This window comes from Sturnus vulgaris, chromosome 4 (genome assembly GCF_052056855.1).
Source record: "Sturnus vulgaris isolate bStuVul1 chromosome 4, bStuVul1.hap1, whole genome shotgun sequence".
Taxonomy (NCBI): domain Eukaryota; kingdom Metazoa; phylum Chordata; class Aves; order Passeriformes; family Sturnidae; genus Sturnus; species Sturnus vulgaris.
The window spans coordinates 46,235,435-46,251,897 of NC_142246.1; the positions used below are offsets into that span (position 1 = coordinate 46,235,435).

The following is a 16,463-nucleotide window of genomic DNA, read 5'->3' on the forward strand; positions in this document are numbered from 1 at the left end:
GTTGTTCTATTATCATGGAACAAGGGTTCAACAATGGCTATTAGAAACGGCAATGAAATGTCTCACTACAAACAGTTCATTAGTCCCTACAAGAAAATCTCCTATGGATATAAAAGCATCTCATTTTTCCAACTGCAGTCAAAATATCAGGCAGAGTTTTCCAGGACTGGCATCTTAAGGACAAATGTCAAGAGAATTTAACATCCTTTTGTCTAAAAGAGGAAGGGAAGTAACTGTTGGTGGAATATGTTAGTTGGAAAACAGATGCTGAAGGTTCCTACAGGAAAGAATTAAATATGAGCAAATGGTGTCAGTATGTGGATGAGGACCATGTGATAAATAGCAAGTCATACCTGTTTTAAACAAAACTCACATAGAGGGAGAACTTTTAAGCTCTAGGTTAGTGAATGCACAGGGAATTTTGGTGGTTTAATTCTCTCCTGTGGCACATGCCCTTGACAACAAACTTTGCATTGAAAGCATGACAAAAACTCAGTGAAACTGAAGAAGTTATGGGAAATCCCTATGTTTTTAAAGGAAAATACAGATGAGAAAAACTGCCTGATAGAGCAGATGACATCAGTCATCTTTGTAATGGTTTACATTGCATCTCTTAGAAGATACCAAGTGCTTTGGGAGATGAAAAAAAGATCTTGCATGGCAAAGGAATACTTAATGCTTGTGATTTTGATGATCAATTTATTCCCTAAGCTTAAGTTTGTATTTTGTACCAGATATGCATAAGAAACAATTCTTCTGTTTGGGAAACGTTAATTTCCTTCATTACTTCTCTGGATTTTTACCATGATTTTGACTTCCATGGCTTCAAAATTGGTATTTTTCCATCTCCCTGTCAGAGAAGCCACATGCTACTACATATTTAGGTACTGCTTTTAGCTACTTCTGAGAGGACAACTAATTTCAATAGCTACTCTTCTTGATCAGTACTTCACCTGATTCAATTAAGTTGCAGTCAAAAAGGACAAAGGAAAGTGTGTTATATGTAAATAACTGGAAAGTTCAAAGAACATGATTATCTTACAATCATAGGCATAACTCTCCCTTGTTTACTGTAAGAGACATGCATGCTAAGAGGTCTTATTCATTACATTACCTAAGGTTAGGCTCCTGCACTTATTTCCTGAATTGTCTCCTGGACTCCATCTACCCACATTCCTGATGGGCACTCAGGGAATTTACCTGGCTAACTTAACCACCTAGTCTGTCAGTTTTCTGTGGGTAGCTGAGGCAATTGCTCCCCCAGACCACCTGGTCCACATGATTATTTCACTGAAGAGCCATCATCACACAATGCCAATTAATTTATTTTACATAATTACAGTGTGTTCATTACTGCAGAAAACCACAATTCAATTAAAGTAACATGCCAGGGAGTGGAAACCCTTCTGATAGCTTTTACACACTGACTTGCCCCCTATAAGACTAACCCAGTGTCCTATTGATTATTCATTTTACTTCTAACTTCAGTTACTTTTACAGGCTTGCAAGACATCAGCCAACCTGTACAGTGCAATATTTCAGTGTATCTCTGATAAGTCCAACACACCCAAGATGCACTCAGCACAAAAGGGAAAGAATATAACAAAAATCAGATGTTCTTGGCCTACCCTTTGGTTTTATACACCTACTTCTGTTTTACTTCAGATATTCTACCTCAAAAGGTACAGTTGACTCGAGATATAAAAATATGCAAGAACCAGGCACCAGTCTGAGTTAACAAGCTGCTTGCCAGCTGAGGAGTCATGCACACATCCATTATTACAAGTCTAAAAATAGCAAGCCTTTGAGAAGCTCTTAGAACAGCAAAATGTGGCATGTCGATATAAAAGTATTTTGTGGATGAAAGAAAAAAGATGGTAAGAAGCTATTTCGAACACATGGTTAAAGAAATAAAGCAAATTAATCCCAACTTCCAGAGTCAAATATTGCCATCATTATCAGTGATGTTAGAGCCAACTGCTCTACATGGAGTCTTGCTGCATTCCCTTCAGAATGTCCAGGCTCCTAGCCAGTGGGGTCTATTCCAGATGAAAGCTACACAATTATCTTGTCACTCCTTGAACACACTCTAGGTGTTTTTATACCTATTTTCTATCTCCCCACAGCAAACCATTCCAGAACAATTGTGTTCCTTGCTGTTCAACACTTTACACAGTGGAAGTTAGGTCTAGTTGGGCCCTCAATTAATCTGTTAGGATAGCAAGGGATCAAATACCAGATAGTGGCCCATAGCTTCTTCTTTCTTCCTAACAGATGTGCAGGCCACTTCAGAGGCCCTGGCAGAACCAACTTGGCTAGTCTACTGAAATGACGGGTTAGTGCTGGCAATCAGCCTGGAAACCTTAAATATAGTACAAGCTATGACTTCAGCCCAGAGAAAAAAGGGTAAGAAAGTGGTAAATACCTTGAAATTACAACTCTGTAATCTCATCTAGCCTTTAAAATCAGGAGACTAAAACTGAAAACTGTGCACTTGTTGCAGCTACATAGTGAGGTTCCTCATTTGTTGGCAGATCTGGAATTTCACATGAGTCTCACACAGGAGCAGTAGGAAGAATTTTAAGAGCAAATGTGAGGTAAATACCCCTGCCATGATCTCACAGCATCACTTTGCACTTCCTTGTTTTAAGAAGGTCACAACCTCAGGATGACTATTTTCATGTGTGTACCATTTGCTGGATGAAGGCTCCACACTTTTCTTGACTTCCAGAAGAGATGCCCCATGAAATTCACTCCCTCCAAGCACATTCTCCTTTATGACCAGAAAACTGCAGTTTAAGGAGTGCAGCTACACACAAAACCCCCAGGCTGCAGTCATAGGATGGGCCTTCTATATCCATTAGCACAGGGAGAAAAGGATACCCAGCCTGAAGAGAGACAAGAGGAGCAGATGAGAAGTGGCTTCCTCAGATATTGAACTGCATGTGAGTAGCTGCGGGTTAGGAACTTAACCCTTTGGAGCGGCGGAAATAAGATGCACAGCTACGTGGTCCCTCTCATGATAGGAAAGAGAGACTTTATTGAAAACATGATTCGTACTTATAGCATCTTCCACAGAGCTAAGACAATTATCATTGGATAATTGAGAGAATGCCTCTGGGACCGTAGTTTAGGATGAGTCCCACGGCTGGTATCAGGTGTTAATCTAATGCTGTTAATTCCATTCTATTTTGACCAAGTTATCATCCTGGGAGAAAATCTCCCTACCGAAGCTGACACGTTATCAGCTTGGGAAATGGAGCTGAGAGAACAGGAGAAACTCCAGCCTGAGAATGATTTTCCAGACTTTAATTTTCCTAGATCTCTAACAGTGTGTCCACACATGTGGAAGTCCCTCTAGATATGGATCCTTGGTGTCCAGCCAAAGGGGGCAAAACCAAAAACAACTAGCTTGAACAGGTGGGAAGACTTTCTTTTAGGCAGCCTTCTTTTCCAGAGTAGCTCAATCTAAGTCTTTCTCTGTGAATACACACTGCATCAGAGGCTCATGCAATAGAGCATTTGTTAGCAGCACATTTTATGGCCTGCAAAGAAATAAAGTTCAACTGCTCATGCTCCAAAGCACTGTCAAAACACATCCATCCCTCAGCTCAAACCCACACTTCGGCACAACATTGCAAGATGCTGACTATACTCCTTAGACAGGTCAGTCCTCAGGCGCAATGCACTTCAGTTTGCAAAGCTGACCAGAAAAAATCACAAAATGATAACAAAATGCTTCCACCACATCTGCAGAAGACAGTCCAGTTGTACAGTTTTAATACTTTCTACAGCAGAAGTGCATGATTCATAAGATCCCCGTATGGCCATTTCCGGGTGTAATAAACACCTGATCAATCTCAGTTGGAAGCATTGCATCCATCCCTGGGAACACTGAGAAGGCTTTCTAAAGGAGACATTGCTTTTTTCACCAGGGTAGCAATGAGGTATCTAGATAAGCTTTCTCACACAATTACAACAGTGCACAGACTAATTGGAAGGAGATGCTAAAAGAAGATGGTTCACTGTGAAAGTAGTGCTCAACTTTGCTTTTCATTAGAGAGATACAGAAACATGTACCAAAAAAAAAAATCTCACAAAAAGGATATTACTGGGATGGTCACTAATTTTTTTTTTCTTTGAAAAAAGGAGGTTCCACAAGGAGTTAAGGTAATGATGACATGATGCTAGAAGAGGAACATTTGTAGTGTGCAGTACTAGTTCTACTGTAACTGAAAACCATCAAAACACACCTGTGCCAGAGAAAAAATACTCTGTATTCAAAGTAACATAACATCAGGAACACTGACACTACAGTTTATTAATACTTGTCAGATAACATGAGGAAGTCACACAGTTGACTTCAGTAACTACCAAGAAACCAAATGAGAAAGAATTTACTAATTGTAATTTCCTACTAAAAGCAAATCAGCCCTAGTAATGGAAGGCAAACCTTTCCACATATCTGATTTTGTGCATCCTTGGTAGATTTCAAAGGTGCAGACACAACATGAAAATTATTTTTAGAGCCTTACAGCTGGATACATTTAGTTCACTTTTGCTACTTTCCCCCCTGTAAGTGGGCATGTTCTCAATAATTTTCCCTTTTATTCTGGAATTTCATTGTGATTGAGGATCAGGACACTTTGGGTTTGTCTTATTTCCGAAATTACTTGGAAGAAAAAAATGCAAAGAGTATCTATGTATCACCTAAATGGAAAAACTAAATTACCGAAGTCATAATTATTTACTGTGGAAGTTTTAGTTTCATTTTAAAGGGAAAAAAAAAGTTCTTTTCAAGGCATAGAACAGTATTATCTGCTGAATGTCAATCGGTTTCTGATTCTTTCTAAAGTAATTTGTCAGTCCAAAACATCAGTACAGTAGTAGTAACTGCTATTAATGAACATAATAGCAAGTAGACCACCTGACCAAAGCCATTACTTAGACCAGTCCATGCCCTGACTTCATTGAAAATTACCCTAATAATTTTTTTAGTCCTTAGTTCATCTATTCAATATCAAAATGTCAAATCCCTCTGATTAGCTCAGGACATACACTGTGACTGAACATCTGAAAGGAGCTTCAGACATGCTTTGCACCTTCATGTCACGTGCACAGGGTCACTAAACAGAAACACAGACTTTGAAATTCATTACCCAGCCTATGCATTTAAGCTCAGCAATCAACTTAAAACTTCATGCATGCAAGACAGGAGATCACTTGACAAGATGACATTTCTACTCAAAGTAAACAAGCAGCACAGTCTAGATTTCCTAATGCATCAGGCTGTTTGCAGGCTCTGATTGCTGATGCTTAATGCTCAGACCACATGCATGCAAAGAAGCCATACAGTTGTGAAAACACTAACCATTCTGCTTAAACCTGAAACCTTCATCCTAGGAATCAGAAAGGACTGGGTTAAATTGTGAATTGTACTGTCCTCAAGCATTCCTCCAGTCTCCTCCATCAGCACTGATATACCCTTGTTGGAGCATAGGACTTGCTTTGCTAAAGGGATGGAAAAACATGTTTGGAAGAAAGACGTGAGGAGAGAACAAATGGAGACAACAGATGAGGGCAGTTGTGGAACCACTTAGAATTACTGTGTTGCTAAAATAACCTTGTGGTGTGAGGAAATTGGCTGTGAGTAGGTTTGCAGCTACAAAGGGCCAGAAAACCATCAACATGGTTTGAAGTGGTTTTGCTGAAGGGAAGCAGATGTAGTAGCTGGCCTTCATTCTGAAATGTGTTGGGGAAAAAAACCCCCTACAAAACAACAAAACTCTCCACATGTTCAAGATGTACATATCTGCAGAGAACATCAGGAAAGCCTTAGAGAGCTCAAGAGTGCCTGGACAAGAACCACACCTGTTTTCAGGAAGGAGTAATGAGTGCACAGGGACCCTTACTCAATTTGCTCTCTTATTTTCCCTGTGCAGCCTCTACCAGCTTTTGCTCTTCCCAAAGGTAGGTGGATTAGAAAGCTCTTAACATTCCTCTTTCCACTAAGTGTATTTATCTGAGCAAGTCCAATGGGCCTGAATCCAGCTACAACAAACTTCCTGGGCACCTCTGACTGTTATGAAATGTAGTGACTCAGCCAAGCTTCATCAAAGAGAGAACATATTTTATTTGCTTACTGGAATGTAATAAGCCAGGGCAGAGGGAAAAAAGTGTCAGAAAAGACACATCCTCACATATCTTCATTTTAGAAAGTGTGTTGGTTTGAAAGTAAAACCAGTGCGAGACTCCAAGTCAGTAATACAATTTAACAGGAGAAAAGAGAAAAAAATAAAATACATGCAATAATATAAAAGAAACAACCACCAACACAGTCAGAAATACAACCTGACACCCTGTCAGTCAGGGTGTTGGTAGCAGTCCGTATAAATGGATGACAGATGTGGTTCTGTTGAAGCAGTGCTCGTGTAGAAGGTGCAGTTTTCCTCCGAAGATCCAGCAATGATGTGGAAAAAGGTCCGACTTTCCTCTGGGATCCAGTAGAAAGGTCTGCCCTCGGGTCCCAAACCCCAGTTTTTTATCTAGGTAGGAAAGGCTTGGCTCCTGCCCCTGGTTGGGGCATCTCCCAATGGGGTGATGTAATCTTATCAGTCACACAATAGGACTTAATGGCCCATTAACAGAATATATCTTCTGGAGGAGGGATGGGTTGTGAATAGATAACGATGATCATCCCCCCATCTTATCAGATGGCACATCAGCAGAGGATATCTCCCACAGAGATAAGGATCACCACCCCTCCCACATTTTAACAGATGGTGATAGAATACACATTTTTGCATTGTACCCCAGGACAGAAAGCTTAATCCTTCTCTCTGACCCTAGGCAGGTGTTGCTATCCGTCTTTCTGCCTCCCCATATACTTTTGACTGTCTGCCTCCCTCCCCAGGCCCATAGCTCTGCACTTCAGACACTCCTAGTCACCTGTCCCACGATGCAGTTGAATCAAAGGTATTAGAGCTTATTTATGACCAGCATTTCCCCACTTATGTTCCCATTGCCATGGTGAGCAGCAACAGAGCCTGAAATATAAGGTCCAGACATAACCTAGATATCTCCCACAAGCCATATGGAATAATCATTTTCTGAGTAAATTTCTGGCATAAATTTGTGCTTGGTCTCTGACCAAAAACACACCTCAGCTCAGCACTCCAGACTCCTAACTGAGTTCCTGGGACAGAGAACAATAAACATCCCTAAAAAGCTTGAACCCAGATTCCTCTGCAGAAACTGAAGAGGAGCTTGCCAGTTCCTTATAGGTTATCAGTGTTACTTCTTTGATCTCTGTCAGCCTCACTGTGTTTCCTTCTACCATGTGGAAGTTCAGGTCCATGGCACATACCTGCACTGTTTGCCAAGCACCCCAACATCACTTCATAAGAATTGATTATTATTTTCCATCTTTCAGAAGCTTTTCAGCCTATCCTTGCACAAATAATGTATGACAATATATGTTGCATCTGAATATATTTGTGAAGACAAACCAGACCCCTTCCCCAGTTACTATTCCACTGAAAACCAAATGTCGGTCTGTGTGGCTGTCGGGCCCAACCTCTCGTGATGATTTCTCTGGTCCAAATTTCTCGGGCTTAGCTAGGGTTTTTTCTTAAGCTAGCTGTTTTTCTCTAATGTAAACATAAGAGAAGAATTGAAAACAAAGATAAACACCTGCTGGATAAGTGAGAAAAGCCTGGGAAAGTGGTGTTACTTCCTCTGGACCAATAAGCTAGTGCTTTGTCTTGAGTTAGTGTCCTGCGTGTATTTAAGGAACGTAATGTTATAATAAATTGTCTCTTTCCTATCTTGAGAGAGACCATGTTGCTGGGTGTCTTATTACCACTGCTCAAAGGGTTTATTCCCTAACATACAGCCACAGGTCTGCATGTCCTGGATTACTCAGAGATAATGCAGTTAGCATCACAATGCAGTTATGTAAACTCTATCAAACTAATCAGACATCAAGACAGAGGAAAAAAAAATAGGAGAAACCAAATGAACCCTGGAAAGAGACATCGAGTACAGGCTGCCAGGACTGCACATACTGAAATTCCTGGTGAAAGATGAAAATTATTGTGGTAAGTATGGCACGATTTAGGCCAGCCTAAGAGGGAGGCTGTCTTCTTGGTGAAAACCTCGACCAAAGCAGATATTCAGCATAAGAGACTGTTCTGGAGACAGGTATGAGGACACAAAGTATGAAGCACCAAAAAGGAAGAAATGTAATAACAACGTATGATCACTGTCTTGTCTCAGTAGGAGTCAAAATTCAATTACTAGGACCTACCAGATTTCAGTATAAATTGACCTTTCTGAGTACTAAATAGGATTATTCAATAGATAAGAACACAAATGTGCAGTATTGACAATAGTGTCAATATATCAGAGTGGTGACACTACATCTCAGTTTAGTATTTTAGGCTTGATGAATTATATACTGGGCAAGACAGAAATTTTTCATTTCTTTGATACCTCCTGCATCACCTCAGCCTTCTGTGGATTAATTTTAAAAGTTATTTTGGGAACTTGTGAAAACAAAGGCAGCTCCATGTCAGTTTTAGCTTGGGAGACTGTCAAAAATCCAATTCTAGCTGCAGCTTACGTGGAATCAAATGCAGGCCTTAATTTTGACATAGATAACACAACATAGAGACATCAGCTGTTTTTTCCTCTGTGGATTGCAACAAATCTTCTCTACTGATAAGTTTTCATGTCATAGTTGTTTTCTGATCTGAAAAACAGCAATGCCATTTAGAAATTCTTCTCCTCTACCTTAATACAATCTTGAGGAATGCAAGTGAATTCTTCATTTTAATCTGGATGACCAGCAAGATGAAAGAGGATAAAAAAATTAAAAAGGTATCAAAATTAAGAAAAAGATGTAATCTCCAAGGAAAACAAATATTTAGCCAGAGAATAGGAAATTGCCCTGTGCAATAGAAAAAGTGTCGGTACAGGGCTGTGAATAGTTCTTGACTACTTTACTCACTTCATATCAAAAACACATTTCAGCGCTTTGTTGTTTCAGTCCTAAGAGATCTGAAATGTTTGCCTTGAACTACTACTGACGACACACATTAGTTTGATGAGAAAGACCAAAAGTTTAGTAGGAATTGTTACCATAAGCTAAGGAGCAACAGCTCAGAAGTTGTATCATTCAGCAGGCAAAAGTACTCTACAGCCTTTACAAATGGAAATAAGTTGTCTCTTGTAGAAAGCCCATGGAAATAAAAACAAAAGGACACTGTAAGGAAAAGCAAAAGCTCTCAGTGCATTGAGATGACTAGTGTGCAGCACATCAGAACTTTCCAAAACACTACTGTACTTTCTAGGTCAACATGTACAGGTTCCAATATCTTTCCACAGGCAAAAGAGTATGGAAGCTGGTCTGGAAGATAGTTCTGATCAATTCCTAGATGACAGATATACATGCCACTGTGTTATAGGACTGAACAGCAGCATATGCAAGCCTTCCTGAAGGCAGTATGATATGGATATGAAGTAAATATGTACTTAAGATGAAATCACTTGCTGTGGCTTCTTCTCTTCACTGACTATCATTCAAACTCAGTCAAGGAAGCTTAACAAGATAATGAACTGAAATGCATCTGGAACTGGACAATCCAGATTCAACCCTAGCAGTGCAAGAGTTAGAATCGTTATTAATATGCTGAATATCACTGCTCCAAAAGTCTCAAGGTGAAATATCAGAATTCACCTCTAGATCAGACTATCGCCTCTAGAAGGTGGGGATTTTTCCCTCTCCATGGGTATGTTGTCATAGATATTAATTGGAAAATGTATATTTACTTCAAATAGGAGGGGAAAATATGCCCAGACTGGAGATGCCCATGGCAGCTGCAGTGAGGAAACAAGAAACTAAAAAAGTCTGGACCAACAAGAAAGCTTTTAAGATGCCACTGTAAAGGTTCAAGTATCACTTAGACAGACTTCTTTAAGAATCAGATTATTTTATCACCAATCACCTAAATAATGGTGCATACTCAGCTGAGAGGAGCTGTAAACACTATTTTACTCTAATTATTTGAATCCATAGATTTTTTTTCAATTTTTTTTTTTTTGAAAGACAATATAAAAGTGAAAACACAACTCCTAAAAGAAGCAGCAGAAAAGTCTTATTGAGTGATCATATAATCATAGAATACCGAGTTGGAAGGAGACCTCAGAACAGTTTTGCAGTGGCACTCCCAAGGCGATGCTCACCTCGCCTCTGCCATTCTTCCAGCATGAAATCACTCTGGAAGATTGTAATCCAGCCCGGGGACTCCAAAGAAAAATGTAGTTGTTACCTGTAGTTCATCTAAATAATAGTCCCCAGCATTAAGAAATTGACACAGCACAGCTATTTATTACACCAGCACTCTGTGATCCACTTCACCCACAACTTCTCTCATTCCTTGGTAACTCTGGAAAAGAGCTTACCCTTTCCTTGGACTCCCTTTGATAGCAAGAGACATCCATTTAGCTCTTCCCAGTGGAAGGAAATTCTCATAGATCTAAGGTACCTGTGACAGCCAAGGCTTACCTGTTCCTTGTGGTTGTCTGAGCACATTAATCAGCCCAGACGAAGATTATAATGGATGCAAGGACTCCCTGATGACTTTTCCCTCACAGCCAAATCTCTCCTTTGCCACTTTATGAAAGTTGAAATATTTATGTGGGGATTTACCAATATCAAAATTCCATATAAGATTTTTTAACTCTAGGATGAAACCTGAAGGGAAACTAAAGAAATACACTTGATCTGCTCTTTGAGTACCAGCACTTCTGTAAAACAAACACGGCAGAGATGAAGGATCTTGCAGGACCCAAAATCTTTGAAACTCAGTCTCATATAGCATAAATACAGTCCCCTGATTAATCCATCCTCTTTTCTACCTCCTCTAACTGACTACATTTGAATCATGCATATGAGAAAAAACATCAGGACAGTACTGTTAGCTGAAGATCCAAGTCACAGAAACACAAATGGCATGGAACATCTAAGCCTTTTAATAATGATGCTGCTATCCATTGCAGATCACCTGGCATGCACAGTTCAGCTCTCTGAAAATAATGCACACTCCCTGGTTAAATTATGCCTAGAGTTGAAAAGACGTTGAGCAGCCTGCTTGTTTCAATTGGCTGTGCAGTGACTGAGCTCCATGAATATGGAAATAATTGGAAATCCTAGACCAATATAGAGGAGGATGAGGAATATGTGACCCACATAAAGGGCATGCTGGAGTTGCATGAAAGTGAAATCATAGTGTAATATTAAACAAGTGAAAAATCCTTGATATCAGTGATAGAGGTTAGAAAACAAATGAAGATTATTTCAGTAAAATGCCAGAGGGTTCCAACAGAGATTCAAAGCCTTTTCAAATGCATTTTACAGGCTCCTTTCTCCTAGGAAAGAGGTAAAACTGAGATTTTATTTTAAATCCCAATTCATAACTCTAATCTACACCTTTGTGTCTCTTTTGCTCTTGATGTTTAATAGGTTTACAAGATTACTAAGTAGCTGCCAGACAAGTTTTTTTAACTTGGGCTCTGAAGATTTGACCTTAGTTGTAGTTAATAGCACAGAAGATTCTAATCAGAGTATGAGAAATGGAGAAGTACCCTAGGAAAACCAAAAAGCTCTACCACCAGACAAGCCCAACTCAACTTTCACCAACTCAAGCAGACAAACTGCAAAGAAAGTAAAAAAATTACGGCCCTGAATTTACTGGAAAAATTTTGTCACGTATGTCTGTAAAACCTCTAAAAAACCCCTACATTTTCCTTGGATGTGGCTCATTTGCCCACTTGTGCTAACCAGGAAGAACTAGCACTCCACTATAAGAGGTGCTTTGGTGAAATTGAAGTGCTCTGCTTCCTACATACTCTTGTATTTGGAGTACTCAATGCATCCAGGTGCCCCATATAGCTCTATCTCTCCTGCCACTCCCTGGAATTGCTGGCAAAGTATGTTACAGCAACCTTCTTCAGCTTCTTCTACCTGGCTGTCATAGCAAAAGGCAGATCCAATAGCAAGGAAGAAAAATGAAGTCTAAGACTCTGGACAAATGCAAACATCCATGCACATAGAATTCTAAACTTTTTTGTCCCAATCTGAAAACTAGGGCTACCAATTCATGACAATACTTTTAAGAGGTTCTGAGACGTGCTCTTGAAACAGTTTTGCATGCACCTTACATTTGCAAAGATCTGGTTTCTTAGTGTAGTTAGGTCCTAAGGATTTCAGAGTGAAGCTTTATTTTCCTTTCTCTAATGCTAAGAAATTTTCCTTTCATTCCTTTAACATTACATAAGTACTTTTGATTTCCTGAACAATTTTCAGAGAAAGCCACTATATTTTTGGAATATCTTATTAATTCATAAATTTATATACATGGTTCAATTAAGTGTCAAAAAACTTCACCACTGATTTTTATCTCAAAAAATCACCTTACATTATCCTGTAAACTGAAAGGTCAGTGGCATGTTTTCTATCCCTGTTCCTCAAACAAATCTCTGTATCAGTTTCTAAGCTAGCAACCACTACTTTCACAGAAGTTCGTTAATCTAAAATATTTTTATTTAAATTTGCTAGGATTAGAGGAAACATTATGATGTGTTGCATATTCCCTTCAGATAGTTTTTTTACTTAATAGAAGTATGATGAGGAAAAAAACAGTGCAGGTAACATGATTCATGATATACACCACTGTATATAGCTTTTTATAAGTTTTCCGAAAGTTTATTTAAAATCTCTTCCCTGAAACCAGGAAGCTACACCTTCTCACAAATAAAATAATATTAAGTTTTCTGCACAAAGAGTGTTTCAAAACTGTTACCTCTATTTTCAGACTATTCAAACTGAAGAGGAACTTTTCTAAAATACTGGCTCCACATTAAAAGCACACATGGGAAATACTATTTGATGTAAAGCTCCTTCTTTCGAAATCAATACAACTCAAAGTTCCTCCTCTGTGAAGGAAGTCGGTACGTACATGGGCATTCTAAATGTTAATGAAAATATCAGTTGTAGGATAGATGAATACAAAGAACCCAAATATAGACATACACTGGTCTGGGTAACTTGAAAGCTAACTGTCCTATCAGGGGTTGGGTCACTGGCTACAAAAGCTAAAAAATAAAAATGAACCCAATACACCCTTCAAAACTGAAAGCCACTTGGTTCACGGAGTGATTATCATTGATCCCTGGCACATGTAGCTTTGTCTAACTCCATTATGATCATGTCCAGCACTTTTATAACTACCTTCTATGAAATCAATTCATAGGGAGAAAAAGCTGAAAAAAATCTTAAAATTATACAAGTTCTAAAATCCCACTTTAAAGACTGAAATATTCTGCCCTCCCAGATGTAGTTGGAGTACAACCTTGGTAGCAGAAATGGCAGCACAGGTGACATAACATCTCCTTACCTTTCACCATTCACATCCCAGGAAAAGATGTGAGTGCAAAACAAACCAGTGACCGTCAGTACTGGTATGGGTAACATGAAACTTTATGAAGCTCTCTGCCTTGGTGCATGTGCCTGGGAGGCCTTTGGGTATTCAATCACTCCTGTGGTTTGAACATTTTAGCCTGTAGTTCTTTATTAAGTCAACTTTCAAAAGAAATTATCTCTTAGCAAACCTGGTGGAGTTACAGATCGCTCAACTGGTTATTATTAAGTTATTCCAATTTCTAAATATGGCTATACAATGAAAGATAATCTAGTAGGCAAAACTCTGACCTTAAATGCAGGACATTTAAGTCCAGCTTTGGTTCCACCACTGGCAAGATTCTATGTGTCTTTTCACTATATGGAAAACAGGAACAATAAGAGAATTGCCTCAAAATCTGAGCAACATTATAATCAGATGATTAATAGATATATTGGGCTGCAGAGTTTTGGCTTTGAAAATCTTGAATCAGTTTCTTATCCTGGAAAGGAAGCTGGGATTATTCAATTCAAGAACTGTCAACTATTTATAACATCAGCTATAAAAAAAAAATTTAAAAAATAGCAAGCCAGAAACCTCTTGCTGCCTCAACCATCTCCAGTAGAAACAATCCCCAGGGGTGCCTGCACACTGTTCCAAGGTTGCTGGAGTTCCTATGTTCCATGTCTTCTTGACAGTAAATTGCCAAGCCACTGTCAGACACACAATAGAGAGGAAAAAGGAAAAAAAGTTCTGAAGATTTAACTTCAATAGAGTTTATATCACTATTACTTTAGGAGGATGATACCCATGTCCAAGTCACTGAGGAACGTTTCTGTTATCAAGGCAATGCAACCCAATCTAGTGGAAGTTGTCCCTGCCTATGGCAGGAAAGTTGGAACTAGATGATCCTTAAACAATGTTCAATGCTAATGGACTCTTAAGAACATTCCCATTGGTATCAAACATAGTACAGTTTAGCCTAAAGCACATAAACTCTTGATGATGAACCTGTTAACGGAATCCAGAACTGTAGCTACTCTAAAACTGAGGTACCTTAAAAAAAACAAAAAAAGCACACAGCTCTCTGCTGTCTTCTGATAATCAGCTTTCTGTCTCTGTGTCAGAAGAAAGACAGAGCTCTGCACAACATTGAATATGTTAATTTACTCACTGGTAGAGAATACAGCTCACCATTAGGACATTTTTTCTGAAAACTAAGTCCCAGAGGGAGGTGGAGACATTTACTCCTGTTTTGACTAACCAGTCAAGCATAAGAGTGTAACACATACACTAATAAAGATATCTATGAGTCTCTAACAAGGAAATCACTAAGAACAATGATGACATCTTATACGGATAGACATAAATTAAACGGTTTGGGGATGAAAGACTAACACTGCACTGTCTGAAAACTTTTGTAGTGCAACTGAATAAAAAATGAGAACTTCTTCAAGAATCAGAAAATTACCTGAGGTATGCTGGTGTGGCCAAAGACGCAGTGTGACAGAGCTTTCTCTCACCAGAGGGCAACTAGCTAATGGAGGCTTGTGAGCAGGCTTTCTCCAGTAGATGTGACCTGAAAGGTAAGCTACATGTAAACAAGAAAATTTTGTAAGAAGAGGATCAAGTCAGTAGGACAGGGTGAAAGAAAACAGAAGCTAGGTATAAATAGATTCAGCGTTTTTGCCTTATGTTTTTTGCCTATATCTTTTGTGTTTCTAAGTATATTGCTGATTTTAACTGTTACAAACAAAAATTTATAGTGCATTTCCTCTTAAACTGTCTTAACTTGTGCATGGTTTAGACTAACTAGTCTTTCCTTACTAAGGCTATGACAAGACACAGACCAGGTCACCAGGGTAAGAAAAAAAGCACCTAGTTAACCAGGTAACAGGAACCCAGTTAGGAGCATGCAAGGAAGAATATAGCAAGCCATGAGCTCTGCTACATTGATTATGTAGAAAGCTGATACCACAAACATCAGGAAAAACAAACACCTTCCAGTAATTGTTGGGAAGCAAGAAGGATGGAATCCAGTAAGATATTGCATCAATTCCAAAGATACCAAAGAACACACCAAGCCACCCACATCACTTATCCTCTTTTCCCATTCATGTTTTCTGGCAAATTAATGTCGATAGAAATGTCAACACATCATCGTGGGATTCTAATAAGATTATCTTTGAAAAGCAGGACTGGCTACCTCACAATTTAGAGAACAGAAGGGAAGGGGGGCAGCCCAATACACCCTCTGTTAGTCATGGTGGATCAGAGATCCTATCCAATTTTTTCAGAAAAAGGTTCAGAAAACATATTATATAAAGATTTCATTCGTTTATTATACCACTTAATATTTTTAAGGAATATTCAACTTGAGATAACTTTAACAATAGGGAATAAGGGAGAATTTTTTTGACAGTAGAAAACAGGTTGCAGACATAAAGTGTGTATTTGCACTGTGACACAATATGCATTCATAACTCCAAAAAATACGATGACAGAAAATAATAAGATTTGGTGTAATGTTGATTAAAGAAAGTTAGGCCTCAATGGGTTTTAAAACACCTTAGAAATAATTTATTCATTAGAGTATTGTAAATGCTTATAGTAGTAAATATTTTTGTTCCATAAAATTAAAAATAGTTTACTGTAACTTTGTAACTCTACCCTCTATCATTCCTTACCCCATCCCAAATAAAAAACCTCTCGACAAACTGTTAAAAGACAATTCTGAATGGAGCTAACACTAAGTGGAATTTGAACAGCAAACAGCTTCAGAGATGTGAGGGGCCAAACAAGATAGATTTAAAACATTTTGTTAAATCAAAAGTGTTTCTGGATATGCAGTGCAGCATGTCTGCCTTAAAAGATGCAGACTCCCCTTGTAAGAGATGCCCCAAATATTCAGATGGATTGATTTAAATAATCAGAAAACTATAGAAAGCATGTGCAAAAATTTTGAATTATAAAAACTGTAACCTTGATACAGAAAAGAAAAAT

At 38.7% G+C, this 16,463-nt stretch overlaps 1 protein-coding gene across 33 annotated transcripts in view; it reads right to left on the minus strand.

The window, feature by feature from the left end:
• CSGALNACT1 (chondroitin sulfate N-acetylgalactosaminyltransferase 1) overlaps positions 1–16,463 on the minus strand; it is a 63,528-nt gene that overhangs the window by 45,524 nt on the left and 1,541 nt on the right. For 26 of the 33 annotated variants that reach the window (XR_015803249.1, XR_015803264.1, XR_015803260.1 and 23 more), the window contains exon 3: positions 14,932–15,051. The gene's annotated coding sequence lies outside the window, so the exon portion shown is untranslated. Of the gene's footprint in view, positions 1–14,057; positions 14,174–14,931; positions 15,052–16,463 lie in introns of all 33 variants that reach the window. The other 7 variants (XR_015803258.1, XR_015803259.1, XR_015803254.1 and 4 more) reach the window with 3 other exon arrangements.